Raw genomic sequence first — 24,180 nt, 5'->3', positions numbered from 1 at the left:
CCTTAAAGAGGTGGTTTTATCTCAAAGGCAATTCTAGTTCAGGAACTGTCTCAGAATCAGGCCCCAGCGTGGAACTACCCTTTAGCGAGGACTGTGTTCAGGACAGGCCTTGGCACCAGCCTTAATTAATTAAAATTGTTCGAAGGAATTTATCCTTCCAATGGGGCTTTTTTCTTCTTTTTAATTCTGTAGTAAAAGATTCAGCTGATGCACTGAAAATCCTTTCAGATTCTTTCAGAAACTTTCTAAAGACAGGATCTTGTGCTGATCTTGTAGCTGAAGTCTTGCAGGTGACTCATTCCTGCTCACAGATTAACCTGGAGACTGCTCTTTTTTCTCTTTAATACTTCTGCCTGTTGTTTAGCAAAAGCAATTTTGAAGTTAGTGGATAATCTAGAACTCTACAGCTCTTCAGTCAAGTTTAACAAGCAAATGTACCAAAAGAAACCCGAAATTTCCACTTGTTTTGTACCCAAAATGCAAAAGAAAAAAGCAAATCACCTCATTTTTTAATTCAACAGCCAGCTCACAGACAGGCCTTTTCACAAGGACAAACATTATTTCTGAGCCTGTTTGTGACCTGATGCAAGCAGCTTGAAGCAGCCTCCACATTTAGTGAATCAATGACAATAATGGATCACAACTGTTGCAAAGCAAAGTAAAAAAGGCCTATAATGAAAATTTGGAAGTAATTTAGACTAATGGGTTCAAATTACTAATAGGGCAACACATTGAAAAAACTAAGAATGGACTGAAACAACAAAAACCAGAGCAGAAGTCTGGGTTCTATTCAGTTGTTACTTAAGAGAATTCCTAAACAGCAGCGGGACTGGGGCCAGAATTCAAGGCTCCATGTATTCAGCTGTGTCTCTGTCCTTGAGACTATCAACACATTTTGTTTACTCTGCAAATCTTGCATTCATTTCTAGGAAAAGCCGAGGAATCAACAAGAATGATGGTAGCTGCTCTTTTCTACATCTAACCAGCAAGGTTAGCCTATATTCACTGTGAATGTGGTCCTCTCCTACAAGTCTGGATGCCCTCAGGTTGAGAAATGTAATTGCAAGTATGATAACAGTAATAAAGCTGGTAATAGAGGAATAAGGCAAGTATAATAGCTGCCCTGCCTGGACCAAGTATTTTCCCTAAGATGACATGTTAGCCAGCAGAACCAATACCACTGTCAGCATTTCAAAAATTGGCAGTCGTTTGACTTGATTTGTCATTTTTCAGTGCTTAAGCTCCTTGGGCTGGGTCAGTTTGTCTTACCCAGAACCACACTCATACATGTCCAAAAGAACTTTCAGGTCAAACGAGGCATCTTCCTAGTTAGGTGGATGCTGAGTGCAGGGGATTTTTTCTTCCCTTTAGGCTCCAGTATCTGCATTAAGCATTTAATGAAGTGAGTGACCCAGGTCTGCAGATGGAGGCAGAGCTGGGATAGAACTCAGACGTGCTTAGCTTCCCAAATGTTGCTACATAAGGTACACTTCATAACTTGCTATATGCGACAAGTTGCTTTGGGCTTTTTAGTTGTCATCCAACAGACAGCATGAAAATTAGCTGTTATTTCAGCAGCTTTCTCTCTCTGGCTTCTAGACTCTTTCTGATGTGAATACAGAAGCTGGTATGTGCCTATGTGTGTAAAAGATAACAATCCATTCAGATACATACAAAAGGTTTAAAACCATTTCTTTGTGCTTAAAAAATGAATAGATGCAACTGAAATTCTGCTCAAGAATCCAATTAAATAGAGGAAATAGTGAATACTGTGTTTGCTTGAGGTGAGGGTAACACATAACTGAGAGTCCTTAGAAATTGCTCATTTGAATTTTCTGCATATTGAGGTTTTATCCCCTCCAAGGGGACAAAGGCAAGGCCTGGACTTTCTAGAGACTTTTCTGTGCCAGCAAATCAGCATTACTGGTGTGGCACACTGTCCCTGTCCCTTACCATGCTGAGATCAGGATCTTTCCTGTCTGTCATCGATGCCTGGGAAGTTTTTCCCAGTTATTTCTAGCATGAAGGCAAAGCATTTCTTACCAAGTTTCTTACACCAGCCCTCCTTTCAGTGCCTACCTCAGCTGTAGTCTCTGCCAGCATGTGCTGGGCTGGCTGCGACACTCCTGGCAGGCAGGTAGCCCTGGCCAGCCCTGTTACAAGCTGAATGGGCTTTGGCTCCTTTCCAATTCCAAGCACTGCTGCTCTTCCCTTGGCCTCTGCAAAAGCAGCCCTTCTTCAAATCCAAAGGATGCCCTGGAGTGCTCCCGTGACCTCCTTCCTATCTCTTCTTGCTTTCTAGTCAGCTAAAGCAGATTGAGTTTGCAAAGCCAGTGCCAAGGTCACACCTGGGTTTGTGTTGACTCCCTGCTGTGATTTGTTACGGAGGCAAATCACAAGTCCCTATAGCGCTGCTACCCAAACAGCACATTCCTATAATCAGTCCAACAAACCAAGGTATATGCCCAGTATGACCCAGGACCCACTGAAGAACAGCTATAAGACAAGAACCTGGGATACAGCACTTCCCATTAGTAAGGAATGTTCTCCAAACCTGCCCAGACACTGGGGGACCCTTCTTTCCTTCCACGTAGGCTTCAGTTGTGGAGGCTTTTTGTGCTGTTTCCCTCTGCATGGAATTTCCTGGACTTTTATCTGCCAGCAAATTTATTCAGAATAACTTATGCACAGTTTACACCAAACTTGCTGCTAGATGTAGAAGAACATGAGCAGTTTTGAGGTTCAGTAATCATGGTGCATTTGGAAACAGGGGACACACTGAAGTCTATGCTGTTACATCAGAGAGTTGATAGCACAACATTATGCAGCAGTGACTACTTCTGCATAAGACAGGACCTAGAGCTATGATTCTCACAGACCTTCCACTGCACACAGTCTGTTCAGCTAAAGCAGTATCTAATTTCTGAATGCATGCTTTTTTCTTTCTCATTTACTTGACCATCCCAGAAGCCTTTCAAGACTTTCTAATATGAATATTTATTACTCACATGGCACAAGCTTAAGTTCTGTTTGCAATTTAAATTCCTTTGAAAATATCACCGAAAGTAAAAATCTGCCATGCAAACCTGCAAATAACATAAAGAGCTCTTCATGGAAAAACTCTGGTAATGCTGATTTTGCTGACCAGAGAGGTTTTGATGTTCAGTTTACACTGGAAAGCAAAATTTAGATAAGCTCCAAAAGAAGTGAAAATAAACCAAGCATTTTGTCACAGCCTGCTGCAACCTGGATGTCAAGGCTGGCAGCTGCGTGGGACACAGCTAGACTGCCCTGTCCCAGCCTAACCAGTGACACCAAGGGGTTTCAGGCACGCATGCTTCCTGGCAAGCACCAGTAATGTTGTAGAGCTTAGATGTCAAGAAGCATTCAGGGAAGAACTGCTGCCAGGTACCTTGTAAATACCTCGTTTCTTTTTCAATATAATGGCAAAATAAAAGATTATTTTCAGTGCTGGTAGAAAGAATGAGTTCACTGGCACTGCCTGGCTGGGCAGGTGAAATGGTGGTAGAGGAGGTGGAGCAGCAGAACTGCCTTCTTTACAGCTTCCCTGCAGCTGGGCGAACCCCCACCTGAAGGGACCCCTGGTAACAGGCAGTCAACCACTGCCAACATTATGTCCCAGCTTCCCATCTGAAAGTTCTTTACTCGGGCAACTGGGTACCAGCTCCAGTGCTGCTGAACACCCCTCTGCCCAGGAGCATGCTGAATAACTAGCAGGTATCCACTGGATTTGGAGTGACTCCTTACAGAGTTCTCCTCTGAACCGGTGGCTTGGGTCCAAGAGCCATACAGGGCATTTTCCAAATCCTCAACAGCATGTGATCCATGCATAGCAGAATCAGTGCATGTGGATAGGGACGGAGACAGCAGCATTTGCTTCACAACACTGTGCTGTGGTACTGCTGGAGGGGAGAAAACGCAGGGTAAGGATCTTCCTGCTAGCATGCAGATATGCTGGGCAGGGTCTAGCACAGCTGTTGAGTGTCTCAGCGCGTTTTGCTCAAAATTGTTTACAGGCTAAAAGGCAAATTGCTAAAGCAAAATACACCAGTGCTAGGAAATACATATGTTGTTCGGGAAAGGTCTGTTGAGGGGAACAAACAGCACATGAAAATTGCCTAAGGATATAACTGTATGATGTGTACTTCAGTTTAGAGTCAGAAATACATCACCTGCATCTCATCAGCTGCCTCCTTCCCTCTTCCTACCTGACCAGCTTCCTGCCTGTTTTCTGCTTCAGGTGTTCATTCTACCAGCAGAGAATTGAGGCAACTAGCCCCAAACCTAATACAGAAAAGGGTCTGACCTTAGAGCTGGTTGTTTGGAAACACCCTCATCTCCATGAGTCTTCACATCTTAGCCCACGCACAGCACAGAGGGTGAGCTGGGCGGAGGAGCCTGCTCTCTGAGGGAACATCACTTGACAACCAAGGTTCCTTCTGGCTATTTGTTGGCTCTTTGCTTCTCAGTCTGTTGTTTGTTGGTCTGTTGGGGTTTTTTAAAGTCTATTTGTGTTTCAATTTAAACTCCCACAGAGATTTCATTCTGGTTTTGTGTTGGAGTACAAAACAAATTAATTCCATGTTTACTTATTTCATAAATCACTGACTTGGGAAGGTCAGACAGTACTTTCTTTTCCTCCTCTTTTGCAGGCCGTTTTCCTAAGGACCCTAAATGATTGCTGTCAGGCTGTCTCTGTGTGTATATCCAGACACACGTAGGTGTGGGGATCTTTTCACTGACTCCAATTTTTTTGATAGAGGACTATTCCCAGGGGGGTGTCATGGAGTGAAATCCTAACAGTGTTGTGAAAAAAAAGTATATTTGTAGGGTTGGAGAACCCCTGCCATGTGACCTCGGTCCCTTTTAGACACTGAAGTAGTAGCATAAGGGAGAGGTATTGGCTCACCATTGGCTAAAGGTGAGAAGAAAAAGCTCCAGTTTGACTTTACACTTCTGAAAATGTCTTGGTCACTAATACCTGGTAAGAGGCTAATCATATCATTGTCTTAATACACCTCACTTAGAGAGTACCAGCTCTGTCACACTTATCTGGAATAACAACCACATCACCTGCATCAAAAAGAGGCCAGACATCACTACTGCTGACTCTGGGGGACTTACTCTGCTGATTTTATGCCTTTGTTATATGAATCAGAGTACCAAAAGCAAACTTCATCTTTTCAACAGACATTCCATTAGAGTCTGTATTACAGAATTTAAGTGTTAGAGTATTTTAATTGTTTATATATTCATATATTTCAAGTTTTCAAACAAATCCACAGCAGTCACACTGAGTGGACTAGTTCTAGAGTAGCATAAGAGTTAAAGAGACACTGAACCATGTCCAGAAGCTTCCTTAGCTCAGTAAATAACTGACCCAGCATGTCACAGACTTCCATTTAAGAGTATTTAAAAGCGAAATCATGCACATAATCAGTCCAATCACTTAGTCACAGCAAAGCTAATGGTAAAAATAGCATTTGCACCTTGACTTTTGCAAGCAGCTGTATGATTTATTGTGATTGTACGACTGTAACATTGTCAGTCTGACTGTACACTAATGGTTATGGATCACCTGGTGTGAATTTCTGTCCCGTGAATCACATGAGCAGCTCAGGAAGGCTGTTTCTACAAGGGGCATTTATGGATTCCACCACTGGGCAAGGTGCAGTACATGTAAAAGGCCTACCAGGGAGGCTGACACAGGTAACACAGCAATTCTCTCCCCGTATTCAGATTCTGCTCCAGTCACCAATTACTTGTCCAGAACAAAGTATCTCTCCCCAGCACATCAAAATCTTAAACAGGCTCCATTATTAGCACCTGATTCAAATCCTTGCCTGACCAAACATCATCTGCTTTGTCTGAGCCTCCATTTCCCACCTCCCTGAAAGGAAAAGTCTAAGTAAGCAATAGTGAGCTGTTTCACAGCAGAGAAATGAGGAATGATGCCTGAATTTATCTAGCTGAAAGACCCAAGAAATCTACTCTGTACTAAATAATGTTAATCTCTTTCTTTCTATCATGCATATTTCTCAAGACCTTTCAGAACTGATGAAATATTCATCCCAAATCCTCTGTGTGGTGACATGAAATCGATAACTGTGCTCAGATCCTCCTCCGGCTGTTCTGCACAAGTTCATCAGAATTCACAGCATGGACCCATGCTCAGGCTCCCAACTCTGACCTGTGTTTCCAGTTAAAACAAATAAGTGCTCTGTTATACTCACTTTGGTTTATATCTCAGCTCTTTGACTTACTCTTGACACCTAACCAGAAAATATTATCAATGTCTAGAATTAAACCCAGGTCAATCTATTACGCCCATTTGATGTAAGTTTAGGAGTGGTGCTTCGTTTAACAGGAACCAAAGCTCCATTCCTGGATTTGTCATGGCCTCAGAAAATCTCTTCTGTTGCTCTTTTAGTCTCAGCTTGTAATCTTTCTTGTCTTTGAGTGCAAACTCTTCAGCAGGAACCCTGCCTGCAGGTAGAGTGCCTCAAAGAGGCCAATCTGTGTTAGACTCTAGGCTCCCCTGGAATACTAACAGTTACAATAAGTGTGCCCAACACACACATTATTTGTATTGCAGGCATCTGCCTTGTTCAGGTATACAGAGAAAGGAATTAAAATCAAGCCTCTGTTCTTAGGCACTCCTCCAGAAAGGAGTGTCTGGGGGTGTCTGAGCTCAGGCTACCATCCTGTCTACCCCTCTTGACAGGAAGGGGAATTGGCCACAACCCAGGCTTATGTTCAAAGAAAGAAAAATTCTTACTGTCTGTTACACTGCTGAATTATTCAGAAGTTTCTGTTTTCCCTGCAAAAACAAAACAGAGAGAAGAAACTAACGAGCATAGGAATGTCAAAGGTGCTTTCCCCGAGCTCACCGTTCCCCAATTTGAGGTGCAGCACAGTTACTTTATGATCCCTCCATTCCTGCAAGAGATTTCAGAAAGCAGAAACCTTGTCTAAATAAAGACAACCTTGGCAAAGAACATCATTCCAGCTAGTGATTTCTGTCAAGGCGGTCTGTGGTCCCAGCAAGGCCATGCAGCAGGAACGGAGAGCAAAGAAGCAATAAAGCCATTTTTGTTGAAATAAACAGGAGGAAAATGCAGCTCACTGGTGAAACACATGTAACTACCACTGGGAATGCCTGGTTACGGTGTCTGAAAGAAACATTTCAAGAATATTTATTTCCAGACAGGCTTATTTATTTCTCCAGAGCAGGTGGCTTTTACACCTTTTCTAAATACCTGGTCAAATGCTAAACTGCTGATTTAAACAGTAGAAAAGCATCACAAGCACCTCTATATCTCTACATATGTACTAGTGTGACAGATGTAAGAGTGCTACAATGAGCAGGCCATGGATGTTAATTTTCTCATAGGACCTGAATCTCCCTTGAAAATGATGCATGCCATCAGGAATCCAAAAGAAGTTGTATTTCAGCTTCATGGAACTCATGGAGGTGCAGCTTCATGGAAGTGCAGCACGTGAGAACCCTGTTGCAGACAAAGGTTTGCCACAGATACGGTTTAGTACATCAGTCTCTTTCAGTCGTGATGTGAATTCTGCAAAGGATCATCAACTTAGACTTACAGTTTGACGTACAAGCCTTCTTCCCAATGCAGGCTCCTGGCTGCACACAGACTCTGGACTCATGTACTTCTCTAAGTCAGTACCTTGGAAAGCAGAACCCTTATGCAATTATTTCATTGCTCTTTAATACAGTCCCTAGATCAATACTGTCCTTAGATCAAATACAACTGAGGTTCAAGTCAACTGATTGTTCTCTCTGTTGAACTTGTGATAGTTACTTCTGAAAATGGGATTGGCCAGGTAACTTCCTCTGAGATAACCCTCAGCAGACACTGGAAATAAGAGAGTTAATAGCTGAGTAACTGCTTTTGCTTTCCTGCAGGGCTTGACAGCACCAGGAGTAGACATAAAATTTCATCAGACTGACATGTGGATGTTCTTTCTCCTCCAGAACATGGTTTCTCCTACCTACAGTAAACAGAAGAAAAGTGTGAGTGGGCAATGGGGGATGAGGATCTCACACAGGCCACCATCGGTTGCTGCAGGCAGACAATATCCTTTAAGAAAGAAGCCTGTCCATAACTTCCTGAAAAAAAAAATAGGGGTCTTAGATAGGATGAGATATATTTTAAGAATGCTCTTTGCCTTTTTTCATGAACCTGTGACAGAACTGCTGTTTAAAAAATCCAGTGAGAAACAGTGATGTAGAATAGACACAACTCAGAATATTCTGTTCTTATAATGACAGACTGTAAATTCCTAACTTCAAGATAAGGAGAGACAGTCTGTATATCCTATTCTATTGTGTTCAGCAACTCTTATTTGGTGAAAGGCCATAGATTAGTAAGTTCAACCTATGGTCCAGTAAGAAACCTAGTGAGAATGTGGCATCAAGAATGAAAAAAAATAATTCTTTGTTCAGGTTGTCTGTTCCAGGGTTTAATCACTTTGTTGTTAAAAATTAGTCCCTTCTCTTACTTAAGCCTCTCTGACTTCAGAGTGATTTCCAGCCATTGTCTTTCCCCTCCATTAGATGAGGCAGGAATAGACCATATATGATATACAAAGAAGTGCTTATGATTTTTTTTATTCCTTCCTCTGTTATCTTTTCTGATTAAGAAATTAATTGAATACAACTTTAAGGACATGTTCCTTTGCAGAGATTGTAATATTTATTACAAAACTGTCCTGACTCTGCAGCATTTCTAAAGCTATTTGCTGTACAACAGTTTTGTTAAGAGTTGGTGACATATTCCTGACTCCTTATAGAAGTCACATGTGTCAAACTGACGCATCTGACAATACAGTGTAGATCAACCAGCCTTTCTCCTCCCTCCCCCAGTGTACCATCATGTTTCTGTATTACAGAGATGCTCTGAAGACAGAACCCACAAGGGTTTTTGGTCCTTAGATGCCTGACCCAGCACTGGTATAAAATACTGACCAAAAAAAGCAAGGGAAGCAGGTCACATACTCCATGCCATCCTACCAAGATTCAGAACATGGTCCCATGGGCACTGTGAGGTATACGCAATTGCAGAGTCAAACAGAAGCAGTTTCTTTCTTTGGTCAGGGGGGTTTTGTGGCTGTAGCTCTCAGAGGAGAAATGCTACTGTGTTCAGGGAAATGATGTAAATGGAATCCAGTTTCTAACTTTGTACGGGACTCCCACTTAAAATTCTGAAAGGAACATCAAAAAATACCCAGCCCGAGCTCAGGAATTAATGCAAATAGATAAAGAAATAAATACTGTATTTTGTCTGTGTTGCACTCACTGCAAAATGACTACTAAATTCAACTGGTTAAGTAAAACTTTACAATTTGGTTGGTATTTTGGAACACTGGCAACAGCTGTTATCTTGAAAAGAAGAGTGATTCATCCCAGCACGTAGAGGATGGGAGCCATGTATAGGTTCTGAAGCTGCTGACCAACATAAACAGGCTGTAGATTTAGTTAGATAATAGTGAAAGTCAGAGAAAAACAGGGAGAGAAAAGAAAACATTTGGTCATAGTCTGAAAAGTGGATGAAAGTTAGAACTGGGAAAACAAATCCAGTAATTCAAACAGGGAAATACTTGCTTCTGCTGAAGTATATATAATAAATCATGTTGACAAGATCACATATGACATTATTCTCTGGCAGAGTTTGAGAAAGTCTCAGATGGAAAACTGAGTTCCAGATACCTCTAAATGTAATGTAATTACCAAATCAGCATCATATTAAGCACCAAGTAGGCACTTGACTTGAGCTCTGAAGAAGTGCAGATGTAAGTTCTGTTGCTCTAACTGCTCTCTAACAAAACACAACCTTCAGGCTGTTCTGAGTTAGCTCCATTATCTGATGAAAGCTGACACAAGTCAGTAATTACACGCAGATGTTAAGATGTTGTGAACTGAAGCCTTCTGAGCATGAGCGTAACCAACATTGAAGCATGTGCAGCACTGTAAAGACACACGTGATGTTCCTCTTCAGCTGACAAAATGGCTGGCATCATATGCAAGTGATTTAATAATAAAAAAAATCTGTCAGGTAGGCAGCACATTATAGAAACCGTTTTTTTATTTTTTGCATGTCCCCTGATGTGCTATGACTTCTCTGGGGGAGCTTGCATCTCAGTGTCATCTCTGCAACTACTAACTTCTGTGGTGAATGAGAGCATTTGTCCAAAATCAATTTGGTGTAAGCAGGTTTGCAAGCCCCTGAGCAAGATGCCACTCTGACTGGGAAAACATAAAACACTGATCATTAATCTCAGGTATCTCTGAGATCTCATGTCAAAAATATTTATGTGGGAGCTTGTATTATTGCCACAACAACACAGGGCAAGATAAAAGCAGTGGCACAGTTTTCTCTGTGTAAAATGGTATGGTAATATGAGGGGTTTCCCCTTGGTTAAAATAAGTTAGTGGGGAAATCTAAGTGGGTTGAGGTTGCGGAGTATTGAAAAATGCTCTATTGTACCCTGCATGGCTAGGACATACCTTGAACATCAGCACAGCTCTAGTTTGTGACCCTTGACTTTCAGGAGAGAGTTGTTTGAGCCTCCAGGCTGCACTGGCTGGTCTGGATGCTCCTTCTGAATTGTGAGGCCTGGGGGCTAGCTGGGGCTACTGTGACTAGAGCAAGGGATGTGCTGTGTTTCTTCACATAACCAAGCAACTGTGTGTTTCTCAGGAAGCACAATGAAAGCTCCTGGTTATGCTGAAAACAAGGAACCAGTCTGGATCTGCTAAGCCCAGTCTGGTCTTGCAGTCTGCAGGAAGGAAAATAGGGATTAAATGCACAACAGGGATTTACAAACAGCCAGCTAAACTCCCAGGTAGGCAGAAGGGACAGTTCAGGTCAGCATTTGAGAGAGTTTATGTTGGCAGAACATAAGAAGATACCAGAGTAAGAAATTCAGTTTGGAGCAAGCTTTCCTTGGGAAGAACTTCTAGCACGGTGCATATTATTGCCTACAGCTGTGGACAATGGTTGAAGTGTAGATCTACCTCCTCCTTGAGCAGAAACCATGGATTTTTTTTGTTCTGTCAGCAACTATAGAAATTTTATGTGGGTGCAGCCAAGGTGGCACAGTCACAAATACAAACCAGAATTCATAGTTAATCGTTAGTGTAGCTTTACCCTTTGTCCTCATTACTTTGCCTTTAAACAGATATAATAAATGCTGTTCATTACTCAGATTTATTCTGAAGGAGTCTAAACTTCCCCAGCTCACTCTTTAATCATTCTCTGGCTCATGCTTTTGTCCTTCCTTCCAAAATGCCGGTAATAAATAAAGCTGTTGAAATGGTCACAGCACTGCTGCAAGCCTGCTAGCCCATACATCTTTTTGTATTTATCCCTTTTTTTTTTTAACTATATATAGTTTATATATATATAGTTATATATATATACACATTTAAATTATATATAGCCTCAGTATCTCTTAATTTCAGAAACCTGAGAACTCCAGTATTTCTCATCTCACAGTCTGCGTCGGAAGATGTCTTCTGAAATGTCTGCTAATAGTTTGTCTCTAATATTAGTAGCAATGACAGTCGAATAAGAAAATGAAGAGGGCAGCTGCTTGATGTTTGGGCCAAAGGACAAGAAGTCATGGAAATGTGCTGTTTATTTGTCTCCATCTTGTCTTCCATAGCTGAACATGAAAAAGAAGGCACGTGCTTATTATTGCTGACGCAAATTTGGGGTTCAAACTAAAATACCTTTAAGACTAAGTAAAAACATTTTTACTGTAAGGATGATCAAACACTGTAACAAGTTGCCCTGAGAGGCTCTGAAGTCTCCATCCCAGGAAATATTCTAATCCTGCCTGGATATTGTCGTGGGCAGCCAGCTCTAGCCAATCCTGCTTTCAGCCAGGGCGGTTGAACTAGAAGGAGTTCCTTTCCAACCTCAACCCTTCTGTGACACTTTGAAGTATCTTTGCTCGTAAAATATTAAGAAATGCTGCATGCTGTTGCTTTGATGTATTATTTTTTTAATCTGTAAACAAACCATTACTTACTGCTTTGCTCTGGTGGAGACCGAGAGTCTTTACTTACAAGCTTTTTTCCTTAACTATGTTGTGGGGTTTGGATGGAAGCAGGTAGAAAAGTTCAAATTACTTGCTTTCCAGCTACCTGAATCATTAATGTATTTGTCCATCAGATTATGTCACCTGCATTTACAGATGCAAAACAAACTCAATGTGAAGGTAAGTAGGCCAGTGTCAGAATAATTTTAGGGACATGGGTCCATTACGTACTGACTTAGGAGTCCAACAGGTGGGAGATTTCTGCTCACATCCACAGGCATGTGCATTCCAACTATGCATTTCTAAAAAAAGGTAAAGTAATTACTTCCTTTCCTATAAATCTGTGGTCAGATGTTTTGCTTGGTTCTGGAAGTATTTTAATAGCTGTGTCTTTCTAAAAGTCAGGCATTTCAAAAAGCCACGTGACTATTAAAAGCTCAGGAGACCAGCACAGTGTAGACACTTGCTTCAAGTGCTTTGTTACAGGTGTCAAAAACTAGACTGAAGGAAAATAAAGAAAACTTTTTTGCAGAAATTTGCAGAAGCCCAACAAGTCATATGCTCTAAGCATATGACCCAGAAGATAATGAAAATTAGTTCCACTGAGAACTCTGACTAATATTTGGGGAATTTTACTGGTAAATAATGAACATCAGCACTTTCTTCCTACTTGCAATTTTGTACTCTGCATCTGTGGTGATGATCTCCCTTTGTAACTAAAGGAATTTCTCTAAATTGCAAGCATGATATCATACCACTTCCATTGTTAGATACTTCAAAACTATTCATATTGGTAACAGATGTTCAATCATAGACCCAAACTCACAGTTTCGAGAGTAGAATACCATGATCATTAGTGGGTATTGAAGCTGTTTCTGGATGACTACAGACACCTAGTTACCCCAGCAGTTCTCACACTTCAGGTGGCCACATGATGATGTTCTTTTTTCCTTTCTTCAGGTAAACCTGTCCTTGTTTTATGCCAAAGTATGCAAAGCAAAGAGAATTGCGCATATTCCAAACCAGTAACTGAGCCATCTATACCAAGAAACTGCAACCATATCAGAGAGCAGCTAGTATAGAAATAAGAGAGGAAAAAACTCTATACTATAAAGAGAAATCATCACTACTGTGTATTCTTTTGGCTGTAAAGCAAAGAAACTATGCTGGCATCAAAAAATATCTGAATGTCTGAGTGAAATGGGAGCTAAAGTCTTTATAGGATCAAGGAATAACAGCACCCATTCATCAACCAGACTCTGGTATTTTTTTTTTTTATTTGGAAAACTGCAAACTGGAAAGGCTGATAAAGCCCCAGAATATTATTTCATGCAAAGTGCAGAGCAAAGAGTCTTAATTAGTAGCCTCCTCCTTGAACCTATGGAATGATGGCTCCACAACTAATTCATTGCCATGCTGAGTTCCCCTGGACTGGTTGGGTCAGCTAAACTGCTTTTCGTGGATGCAGTTCAATCATATGCAGGAGAAAATATTTGTAAAGAAATTCTACAATGAAGGGAATTTGAGCTTGTAAATTATTTAGATTATTCGGAAAGAGCTAGTCTGTACAGCACTGATTCATCCAACTTGTACTTTTAAGTTAATGAACTCTCTACACAATTGTAATCTATCAGTTTTCTGGATTACAAGCATTAATCAAAGAATAACACTGGTGGGACTGGAAAAGTACTAATGGCTACCTGCTCTTTTGGAGAGGATCTAGATGTTCACTGGAGCCTGCAGAGAACTCTAACTGCCTAAATAAACTTCAGACCTTACATGCTTCCAAATCATCCACTTGGGACTGTTCTAGGATATCCATGAAGAAAGGAAAGTACATTAGCTTGGCAGACAGCTTTCAAGTACTAAAGAAGGGCAAAAAGGGAAGGGAAGGGAAGGGAAGGGAAGGGAAGGGAAGGGAAGGGAAGGGAAGGGAAGGGAAGGGAAGGGAAGGGAAGGGAAGGGAAGGGAAGGGAAGGGAAGGGAAGGGAAGGGAAGGGAAGGGAAGGGAAGGGAAGGGAAGGGAAGGGAAGTATTGCAAGTGCAGTACTGCACACCCTCTAAGTATTTTCCAAGCACTCACCAGAGTTAAAATTTTTAATCCAGTTGCTCTACAGTCTGCCTTTGTCAGATTGCTTGGTCTAACTGTAATTCACAGGTCACATTTGTCCAATGACTCCCAAACACATGAATGAAGGTGTCATAATTATTCCATAGGACTGAAGTTCTCAAGGTATTGGCCTTGAGTTGGTTTCTAATCCTCTGTTCCTACCTGACAGTATTTTTTAATAAGTTGTACTCACTCCTTTAAATCAAGCCAGAAAAGATTTTGGTTTTTGAGGAAAAATATTCACCACCAGCAGCATCCCCAGGTATTGTAGGAGAGCTTACTGAAATTTCAGAGAGGGCATGAAGAAGCCCAGACAATTAATTCATGTTGCTTTCTTCTTGAGTCTTGAAAAAGATAACATTAAAAGGAAGAGAATGTTAATTAGACTGAAAACAAAAGCAAAACCTGTTCTAAATCCAGTGTTGAGCCAGCATTTCCTTCCAATATGTTCAAAGGATAATAAATGAAACACCAGGAAAATACCACTTTCACGATCATGGTTATAATTGATTTGATATTACATGGTTGTAATTACATCAAACTCATGAAGCTTTAACTCACCCAGACTGGTGCAGATGAAAACATTTCTCAGTCTCAGGGAGGGCCATGGAAATTACACACATACTTAGAGCTTTTGCTTATATCACTCTGTCTTTACCTCTGTCATGCATGAGGAAGTGCTTTCTAACTCATTTTCAAGAGGACGATGTTGTTACCAGCTATATGGCATCATTAAATTTAGTTTTACTATAGTAACAATACACAAAACAATGACAGAATGCCTCCCAACACTTCTCATGGCTACCTCCCTTTCTGTACCATCTGCAACTTTCCATCCACATCAGTCAAAATCAACAGTGCGTTGGCATGGCCTATTGCTCTTGACTTTAATACCTGTCCTAGGATATGTTTTTTCTATTGCTTTTGGCTCTGCCTTCGTCTCCTCATTGTTCTCTGCAGCTGCTATGGAGCATTTTTATTTATAAAGAGATTGCACAAGTTCCAGGATCAAAAAGCAAACAGACCATTTATGAGGCCTGTACCAAATTAAAATCTCTCTAATCTTTCTAAATCTATCTTTATTTATTCTATTAATTTAATGGCTGGAACAAGTCTAAATCTAAACAAAATTTCCTCCTCCACTGTCCATCCACAAGGAGTAGAAGAGAACTTCAAGGAAATGTGCTGTGTTAAAGAAAACCTGCAGTATGAAAATCCAGCAGTTTTCAGCCTTTCCTAAATCGCCACTCAAATGATGTGAACTCAAATCAGGAATCTTCAGCCCACTAAAGAGCACAGAAAATGCAGCACGTTCATCATTCTCTGACATACCTTCACAATTCCCCTGAGGGCTCTCAGAAGGCTTCTCCTGGGGTGCTCAGGCTAAAAATGCAGCAGATCACACTTTTCCCCAGCCACTGAGCACTGAACTTGCTCAGTGGATAGAAGACACATTTCTTTTCTTCTAGAGAAGGCTGTCAAGACTGAGTATCTGGAAATGTCTGGAAACTCTTCATAGCAATGTGTTTTTAAAACAGTGGAGTTAGAAGTGGTTGAAAAATCCATCCAGCAGCCTTTCAGAAGCAAACATGACAATGTTATCTATGGATAGGCAGATGGATGAATGGATGATTTCATGGGTTCTTTGTATTTCTGAATGCTGTAATTCTGCTTCTTTCTCTGCCTAGGTGCAACATTAGCCAGCCCACACTCCAAACATGACCAAGGCAGGACTTCTTAAAAGGCACTGAAAAATGGATTAAAAATGGATAAACTGATGGCAGTGACATAGACAGTGAAATACTGGGAAAAGCTTTTGGTCTACTTCTATCAAATAGTTTTTGAGAATGGCTAATATGCTATTTCCACTGGCTTCAAAACATGCAGGTACAAATTAATACACAAGATAGAGGGAACCTCTGTTCTTCCTCAGGCTATTAGCTTAAGCCTGTGAGGTCTGTAATCCCCAATTTCTATGTATGTATTAACAACCTGTGTATGTGTTGATTGACTAACTATGACTGGGCACAGAAAGGAGAGTTTGTGCAGTTTCTTTTCTTCTAACAAAGCATGAAAGAACTTTGAGTCACCTGGGTCATCATGGTCCTCTGAGGTTCCTCGGAGAGTCACCATAGTCAATCTCCTTAGTAAACAGTAAAACCCAAGGTAAATTTCATCTAATTGATGGAACGTTAACTTGGCCAAAAAACATTGTGGGGAGGAATATTTCAACATCTAGCCATTGTAATTTCTATGTATATGTCACTGTAAGCTGCTTCTACACTACATCATTAACATAGTCATTAATGATCTTCTACAGGAACCAAAATCTATATGGGGATATACTAGCTGGCTTTCTTTATTCACACAGCTATACTAGCTATGCAAGTCCATTATCGTATTCCCTAATAATGTCTTAGAATGGTGGCGAAAATCTGCCTGTTGTAAGAGCACAGTCATTGCACAAAACAGTAGACCTTTGCATTTGCATCTCCCATACCCTTTCTATGTTCTTCAAGGCTAAAGAAGGTGGCTGTGAGCATCTGACTTGATCCCTGAAACACAAGCTGTAGCTATGTTGCCCAGTAACAACTGCAAGGAAGGAAAATAAGATACAGTCTGCCTTGCTGTGCAAATAAACTCTCATCAAGCTCGATAACTGCTCATGGAACTGGACAACATCTTTTATAGAAGCTTCCAGTCCTGATTTACTTATCTGAAGTGCTGAAAAAAATAACAGCTTCTCTCCTGATAGCCTGTTCCATGCCATGTTCCTGAATCGCATTTTTATAACAGGAGTTTTCAGCCCTTGTATTTCATTATGCTTCTACTAATGGTACAGGTTGTTCTTTCCAGAATTCTTTCTAGTAATGTGTCTCCAAAATATGAGTTTCGTTTGCTTCAGGCAAAAACTGCACTTGGTACAAGATATGAGCTGCAGCTGAGTATCAAACCATTCTTTAACACTCTCCTGTTACACACACACATAGACACTACGTGGTTCCCACTGATCAGTGTTTTCCTACCCAAGTGCTCCACTACTGGCATTGGTTATCCTGTAACAGATGTGCTTGTGTCCCAGGGCTAATCCACCCAACTTCATCCACTTCCAGCTGTGGGTACCCATGCAATATAGCCACCAGCTTCTGTTCATTCTCGTGTGGGGAGCAGGAATTGCCTGAAAAATGAACTGAAAACTTGACCAAAAATTGTGTGCTGCAGGATGGGGTGAGAATGGACTGTGGCTCTCTCCCACAGATACATAAGCACACAACTCCACCTGCACAATATCTACCTGCCCATTCTTTTCCTCTGTTTGCTCTCCCCATATTAAAAGTCATCTCACTTCTGGCTGTGAATACTCAGAGCTTAGAGTCAGAATGCCAGAGAACTTGGCTTCCTGACATGGTCAGGGGACCATGCGGCTACCTGAAAGCAAGAACTATTATCTTCCCCTCCACACTCCCCCAGATCACAGTATCACAGTATCACAGTATGCTGGAGATTGGAAGGGACCTCAAAAGATCATCTAGTCCAATCCCCCTGCCAGAGCAGGAACACCTAGATAATGTTACACAGGAATGTGTCCAGGCGGGCTTTGAATGTCTCCAGGGAAGGAGACTCCACAACCTCCCTGGGCAGCCTGTTCCAGTGTTCCGTCACCCTCACTGAGAAGAAGTTCCTTCTCAAGTTTAAGTGGAACCTCTTGTGTTCCAGTTTGCACCCATTACCCCTTGTCCTATCATTGTTTGCCACTGAGTAGAGCCTGGCTCCATCCTCGTGACACTCCCCCTTTATATATTTATAGACACTTATAAGGTCACCCCTCAGTCTCCTCTTCTCTAAACTATAAAGACCCAGCTCCCTCAGTCTTTCCTCATAAGGGAGATGCTCCACTCCCTTAATCATCTTGGTTGCCCTGCGCTGGACTCTCTCCAGCAGCTCCCTGTCCTTCTTGAACTGAGATATTTCCTTCCCAAGCACACAAAGCACCTTGCAACTGGTACAAAGGTACAAATTTTTGCAATGGTACAAAGGGGGAAGGTGGTGATAATGAGGGATTTTTCTGATATGTTGGCCATGGTGATCTTATATGGGATCATATCTGCATGTTTTTTCTTGAGAAATAAGCAAAAATACAAGTGAAAACTCTCAAGATACCAGCACCAAAGACAAATATTCCTGTTTCTCTTTCTACAGATATCCCACCTCTGCCCACCAGGGTACACAACAGAGCAGAAACTCCAACACTGTTGTTCTGTGGAACTGGTGAGGCTCAATTATTGTGTGCCTTTTAAAAGTGGACAATCCTTGCTTCAAGGCTTTCCAGTCAAGAATAAAAGCACAGACTGGTAGCACAAATTCCCACAAAGAGAGGACACAAGAGATATCACAAGTCATTAGGTATACTTCATATTTTTCATCACCGTATAACCTTATTCAGAAAATCACCATAATAACCTTATTCAGAAAATCATCAAACACCATCATAAAAAGTAATTGGGTTGGTTTTCCTCCTCCTTTCTATTCCTACTGGAAGAGAAACATTTATGCACATTTATGCACAGTTTTCTTTCTTTCAGCCCTCAGCCTATTGAGTTTGAAGATAACTCAAACACCTCTAGCCTATATGGAAGCTTGCACTTTAAGTGTTAACTCTGGTGTCTGTATAAAAGTCTTGTTGTGTCCCTGGCATCCTAATATTCTTTCTTCATACCAATTTTAATTACTAAACCTAACAGACATGTTGGAACATGGCACAAGATAGAGTTGTGACACCATTTAATTCCATTTCTAATCCGGCTTCTTATACAAATCACTATTGCTTAACACTGACTGAGTGATTCTGATACGGGACAGATGACAGTCCACCCTCAGAAGTACAACAATGAGCTACTGTGGAAAGAAAAAACCCGTAAAATCAAAACCCTGATACCCATCTATTTCTTCCCCCTCAACTTCTTGGGCTACAGAATTATCAGTTCCCATCAAACCTCCCACAGACAAATCTATCCAGTCTGTAGGTTATAACATTGCTCTCTGCTGAGCACACGGTGACAAACAATAGCTTTGATCAACTAACCACTGAAAAGTTTTATTTGTTTGTTCACTTTTTACATAGCAGGAATAGTTCAGAACCAAAGGCCATTGCAGTAAAGCAATTTGGCTGATGCCCAGGGCAGCAATGGTTACCACGGTACATGCTGGTTGACTGCACTGTTGCTAGAAGTATCCATCCTAAGCCCTTCATGCGTTTTTATTATCATTATTATTATTTAGACTTTTGGCCATGTTTTTTCAGCTCAGTATTTTGAATGAGATGGGTTTGGGTGGGATGGATTAAACCTCTGCCTGGGAAGTTTGTTAGATGCCTTTTAAATGCTGACTGTCTCAGTGCCTGTTTCACTGACCATAAAACTGCAGCGCCCATTCTGTTTGATCTCTTTTTGGATAAATTTATTAAATTTCAAATCCATGAGAAAACAAGTAATACAGATAACTCGGGACACCAGAAGGTAATCTAACAGGGCAATGCAGCGTACTTGGAGACAGGTCTGCCACAAACGAGTACAATAGCACTAGAATTCTCTCCAAAGCATGATGGAAGAATGCAGTGAGTTTCTTTTTTCATTTTTTTCTAGTTTTACTTTCACCTTTACAGCAGTGATCTGTTACTTATGTCTATTATTATGCCACAGACCTACTCCCTCTGTGGACTCAGAATCCCACTACCTTTGAAGGGAAGTAAGATGTGCCTATCTTCTGTCCTTGTCAGCTTTGCAGGTAGCACAGGAGGAGCCTATTTGTTCCCTTGGGCACATCTTCCATGGAGCAACCTGTTTCCATTTCATCAGGGTGTGTATGTGCAAATCCATAGGGAGCAGAGAGTTAGCTGAGGTGCCAATAAGGATATAAACTGCTCAGGACTGCAACCAGGTGATTGAGACAGACTTGGCAAACTGACACACCCTGTTCTCATAGACTCTGATCCCATCACTGGTGAAAAACCTGATGTGATTTAAAGCCTAGAAAAAGAAATGTCACAGGCAGAGGAAAGCAAAATATTGAGATCCATTATCTTTCACTAAAGGTGATACAAAGATGATGTACATTCCATACTGTCTACTGATACTCCTTGGCCTCAATTAAATCTTTTCCTCCATCTTCTACAGCTCTTACAGCACAGATAGCCAAGCAAATCTTAAAGCATTAATTTATAGACCATCTGTAAAGGAATTTGCTGAGCAATTCCCAAATTATTCTTCCTTTGGTTAATTAGTAAACCCTTTCATGTGGAGAAGGGGTCCCTCCATGCTCTGCTGGGATAAGAGTTAACAGGATGTTACCAGCCATGTAAACTGCTGCACCAGGGCCTGCCCTTTCTTTTGCATAAATGTCTTTATCATTCAAGGATGAGAAAGAGGAATACAGCAAAATGCTGGCAAAAAAGCCAGTATGGTTGCAAGCTGAATGCTTTCCAAAGCTTGCCAAGGGCAATGTTCAGTAACTTTCTTAATTTAATAAGCAATGAAAACTGAGAAAAGTTTTATTCTTAATGCTCTGAAACAGGGCAGATGCTCTTTAACCTGGCTAAACCCACTAAGATGTGCAGGGATTACAAGATAGCTTAGTTTAGTCCCTCACCTTTTGTTTAAACAAGCAGCTGCAACTCTACCATCATTACAAAGGGATTTGTGTATAAAAAGCAGGAACTGTGTCAGTGCAAAGTCAGCTATGATGGAATGAAACTGAGTAAGTTTTGTGGAAATATTTATTGATTACTGACTTCGCTTTATAAAATGAGTTTATTTAGTTCATAATACCCACTGCTGGAGAGAGAAATAGCCTGACTGACAAGCAGGGACTCCACTAAAAGTTACAGGGTTTGAATCCAGAACTGAACTCAAAACTGCTGGTATCTGGATCCTATTTATTTGCCTCTGACAAGTCCTGGGCTGCCTTGAACTTAAATTAATTTTGGTTGGTTTTGTTTTCCTGGTTACTTGAGAGACCATAGCCTGTTAAAACAGAGAGATAAACTATGCAGGAGGTCCTTCCCAAATGGACATACTAAAGGGAAGATCATGTTGTTTCTTTTCAGTAGTAGTTTGCTCCTTTATTGATATATTTGACATTTTTGCTAATAATTTTATGAATGGGTTAATAAGGGGGAGGGGGGCGGAAGAGAAGCTCAGGCTTCATGGAGAGAGTGGAACACTTTGGATATTTTAATTTTTTTGTCCCCAAGGATTATGAGCCCAACATTTCAAGTGTTACTGCTGCTCATAAAGGAGAAAATTTTGATTTATTACTGAGTAGTGTAAACATTTTCAGCCTGTAGAAGAATCCCTAAAGGAAAGAAAAGCTCTGGAATCTAACAGTAAACAAAATTCAACTCACGAAGTGGAGACTTAAAGGTGCTTTAGAGAACTGCGCATTCTGAGCGATTCTAAGATTATGACCTTTTGAGCAGAAGTAAAACATGAAATACGAAACCTTGAGCCAGAAAGTCCTGTGCTTCTTTCAGCAGAAAGAATCTCTTGATTTTGATTTTATAGCTGCAAATTAGAGAAGTCAGTAAAGTAAACATGCAATGATAGAGTTGACCTACAGCTGTGTTTGCAGGACTTAATTGTAGCTGGATGAATTTTGGTTGGAAAAATGGCATAGTAGCTGTATTAATTAAACGGAACAATGCGGGAAAAAATAAGTAGCAGGAAGACTGGCCATTAAAGTAAGTCACAAAATCTATTTTGCAAGAAGAAAAACTAATCTCAGCACTGCCAAAAAATCTGAAACAGTAAAACAAAATAAATAATTCAGAACAGGATGGAGGAAGCACTCAGAAACTAGCAGTTGAAATGCCTACTTTCAAAAGGACCATAAACTTGCGAAACAGCAGTTCCTCAAAGAATACATAGCAGAATAGGCAAAGAGGCTGGTGGAAAACTTGACAGAACTGCCATCCGGAAAATCTGGTGCAAAGATAGGATCACTGCTCCAGACGTATTAGTGGAACACAAGAAGAATAGAAGCTTTGAGGCATTTACTCAGTAACAGCAATAACAGCAAATAAGAAGGTAGGCAGGGTTAGGCAGTTTGATGGGGACTGCAACAAGCAGCTTCATCCTCATTTGCTGCACAGTTAGTGTCTTAGAACGCTCACAGGTTTACTCAACAAAGTCATTGCTCCTACAGGTCCTAGATCTTACTGCTTTGCACTTAAGATATAATTTAGCTTTGGCTCTTGGTCTTACAGAGATTTAAAATTGTTATACGATATTGGAAGACTTGCGTAGAACAGATGTTACATGTTCTACTCTAAATCAAATGTCTCTTGCATGGTTATGACCCTGGCAAATGATATTGCCAGCAAATGGTGAGTTACAGAGGAAGACAAATCTAGGAATATTTTTATAGTCACTGAAGAGACTCAAAATCTGCAAAAAACTCCACAATATCAAATGGGACAAGCTAAATGAAAAAAAATAACAAAAAATAAATCAGGATTTTTTTTTTAAAAAAGAAGAGAGCAGAGAATATTTTCACAGCCAACAGAGAGAAAATAGAGTCTTTATTCTGAAAGTTTCCTGAAGTGACAATGTGGATTGTGGCATTGCTCTCTGATTACATATAAAGATAAACCATAGCACTGCACATATCAGATGGAAGGCTGGATATTACCAACCACCTAATTCATTTCCCCAGAAGAAACTCTCTTGAGTTTCTTTGAGAGTGTTGAGTTCTGTTGAAAGTGAGCATCATCACAAAGAAGAAACTGTATAGAAAAGACCAGGTAGTCTCTGCTGATCACATTATGCAATAATCCCTAAAAAAATTAATTAGGATGCCCCTAGGAAGACATTCATAATAAACATCCCAAACTCTTCTGGTTAATCATAAAGACACCCATGAATCTCCAGTGAAGCACAGGACCCTTCTGTCAGCTTGCAAAATTTCAGCAAGAGGGAACAGGAAGCTTACACGAAATACTGTGCAAGTGCTGCTGCAAGGAGGGAGTGGATTTAGCATGGATCGTATTTTCAAAGGAGACAAACAACCTGACAATACTTTAGAAAATGAATAATGACACTGTCCAGCACTCGCAGAGAAATGCAAAAACACAAATGATTTGGGGGTTTCATAAAAACATCTAAGCTTTTCTATTGTATCTGGAACATCTAATACATGAAGTCAAGAGATCCTTGGTAATTTAGTTGGAAACTCCTCAGTCTTTATTCCTTAGCAAAGAGGTTGTAAACAACAGCCACACACATTTGGCAGTGTTCACCACACTACAATGGTTAGGAGAATGAGTTCACACTCTTTAGAGCATGCCAAGATCACAAGAAAGAGTACTCCAACGATGTATGATAAACAACAGCATCCCAGAAAACCAAAAGGGGCCTCAGAGTACAGATAATCCATCTTTTTACCACAATCCAAACTTAATCACAAACCAAACACTCCTAAGACAGCTTGCCCAACCTGTTCTTAAAGACCTCCAGTAATGGTGACTTCACCACTTCCCTAGACAATCTATTGCAGTGATTTCACTGTCCCTTGCCAATACTTCTTTATTTTATGTCTCACTTTAATCACTCTTGCTGCAGTTTAAGTACATAATTTCTTGCCTTATTCAGCATGAGCCCAAAGAAGAGATTATTCCCTTCTGTGCAACAGCATTTTATGTATTTGCAGTATCTGTCTTTATAGGCTATAGAGACAGGTTAAAGAATCTCTGATGATTTTTGTTACTCTGTCTGCAGATTGTATCTTCATTGGAGTGTAGCCCCAACAGAGTGTTTTATTTGAGGCCTTACCAAAACTTAGTTGAGCCACAAGATTACTTCACCTGTTTTGCTGGCTGTATTCCTAATTAAACATCGTATTATCAGGGTGGGTTTTTTTAACGCTAAGGTTTTATTTTGTGTTCAGTTTGTGATCTGCTATAATTATATATTCTTCTCCAGACAGCCACT

The 24,180-nt window shown here is 40.7% G+C and overlaps 1 protein-coding gene across 1 annotated transcript in view; it reads left to right on the top strand.

Annotated features, from left to right (window-relative positions):
* OPHN1 (oligophrenin 1) overlaps positions 1–10,917 on the top strand; it is a 159,193-nt gene extending 148,276 nt beyond the window's left edge. Inside the window, exon 25 of the transcript XR_009968776.1 lies at positions 10,899–10,917. The gene's annotated coding sequence lies outside the window, so the exon portion shown is untranslated. The remainder of the gene's footprint in view (positions 1–10,898) is intronic.
* Positions 10,918–24,180: the final 13,263 nt, after the last annotated feature.

Source organism: Pezoporus occidentalis, unplaced genomic scaffold, assembly GCF_034315485.1.
Source record: "Pezoporus occidentalis ecotype Australia unplaced genomic scaffold, CSIRO_AGI_Poc_V1 ctg63, whole genome shotgun sequence".
Classification (NCBI taxonomy): Eukaryota; Metazoa; Chordata; class Aves; order Psittaciformes; family Psittacidae; genus Pezoporus; species Pezoporus occidentalis.
This window is presented reverse-complemented; position numbering and strand designations above follow the sequence as displayed.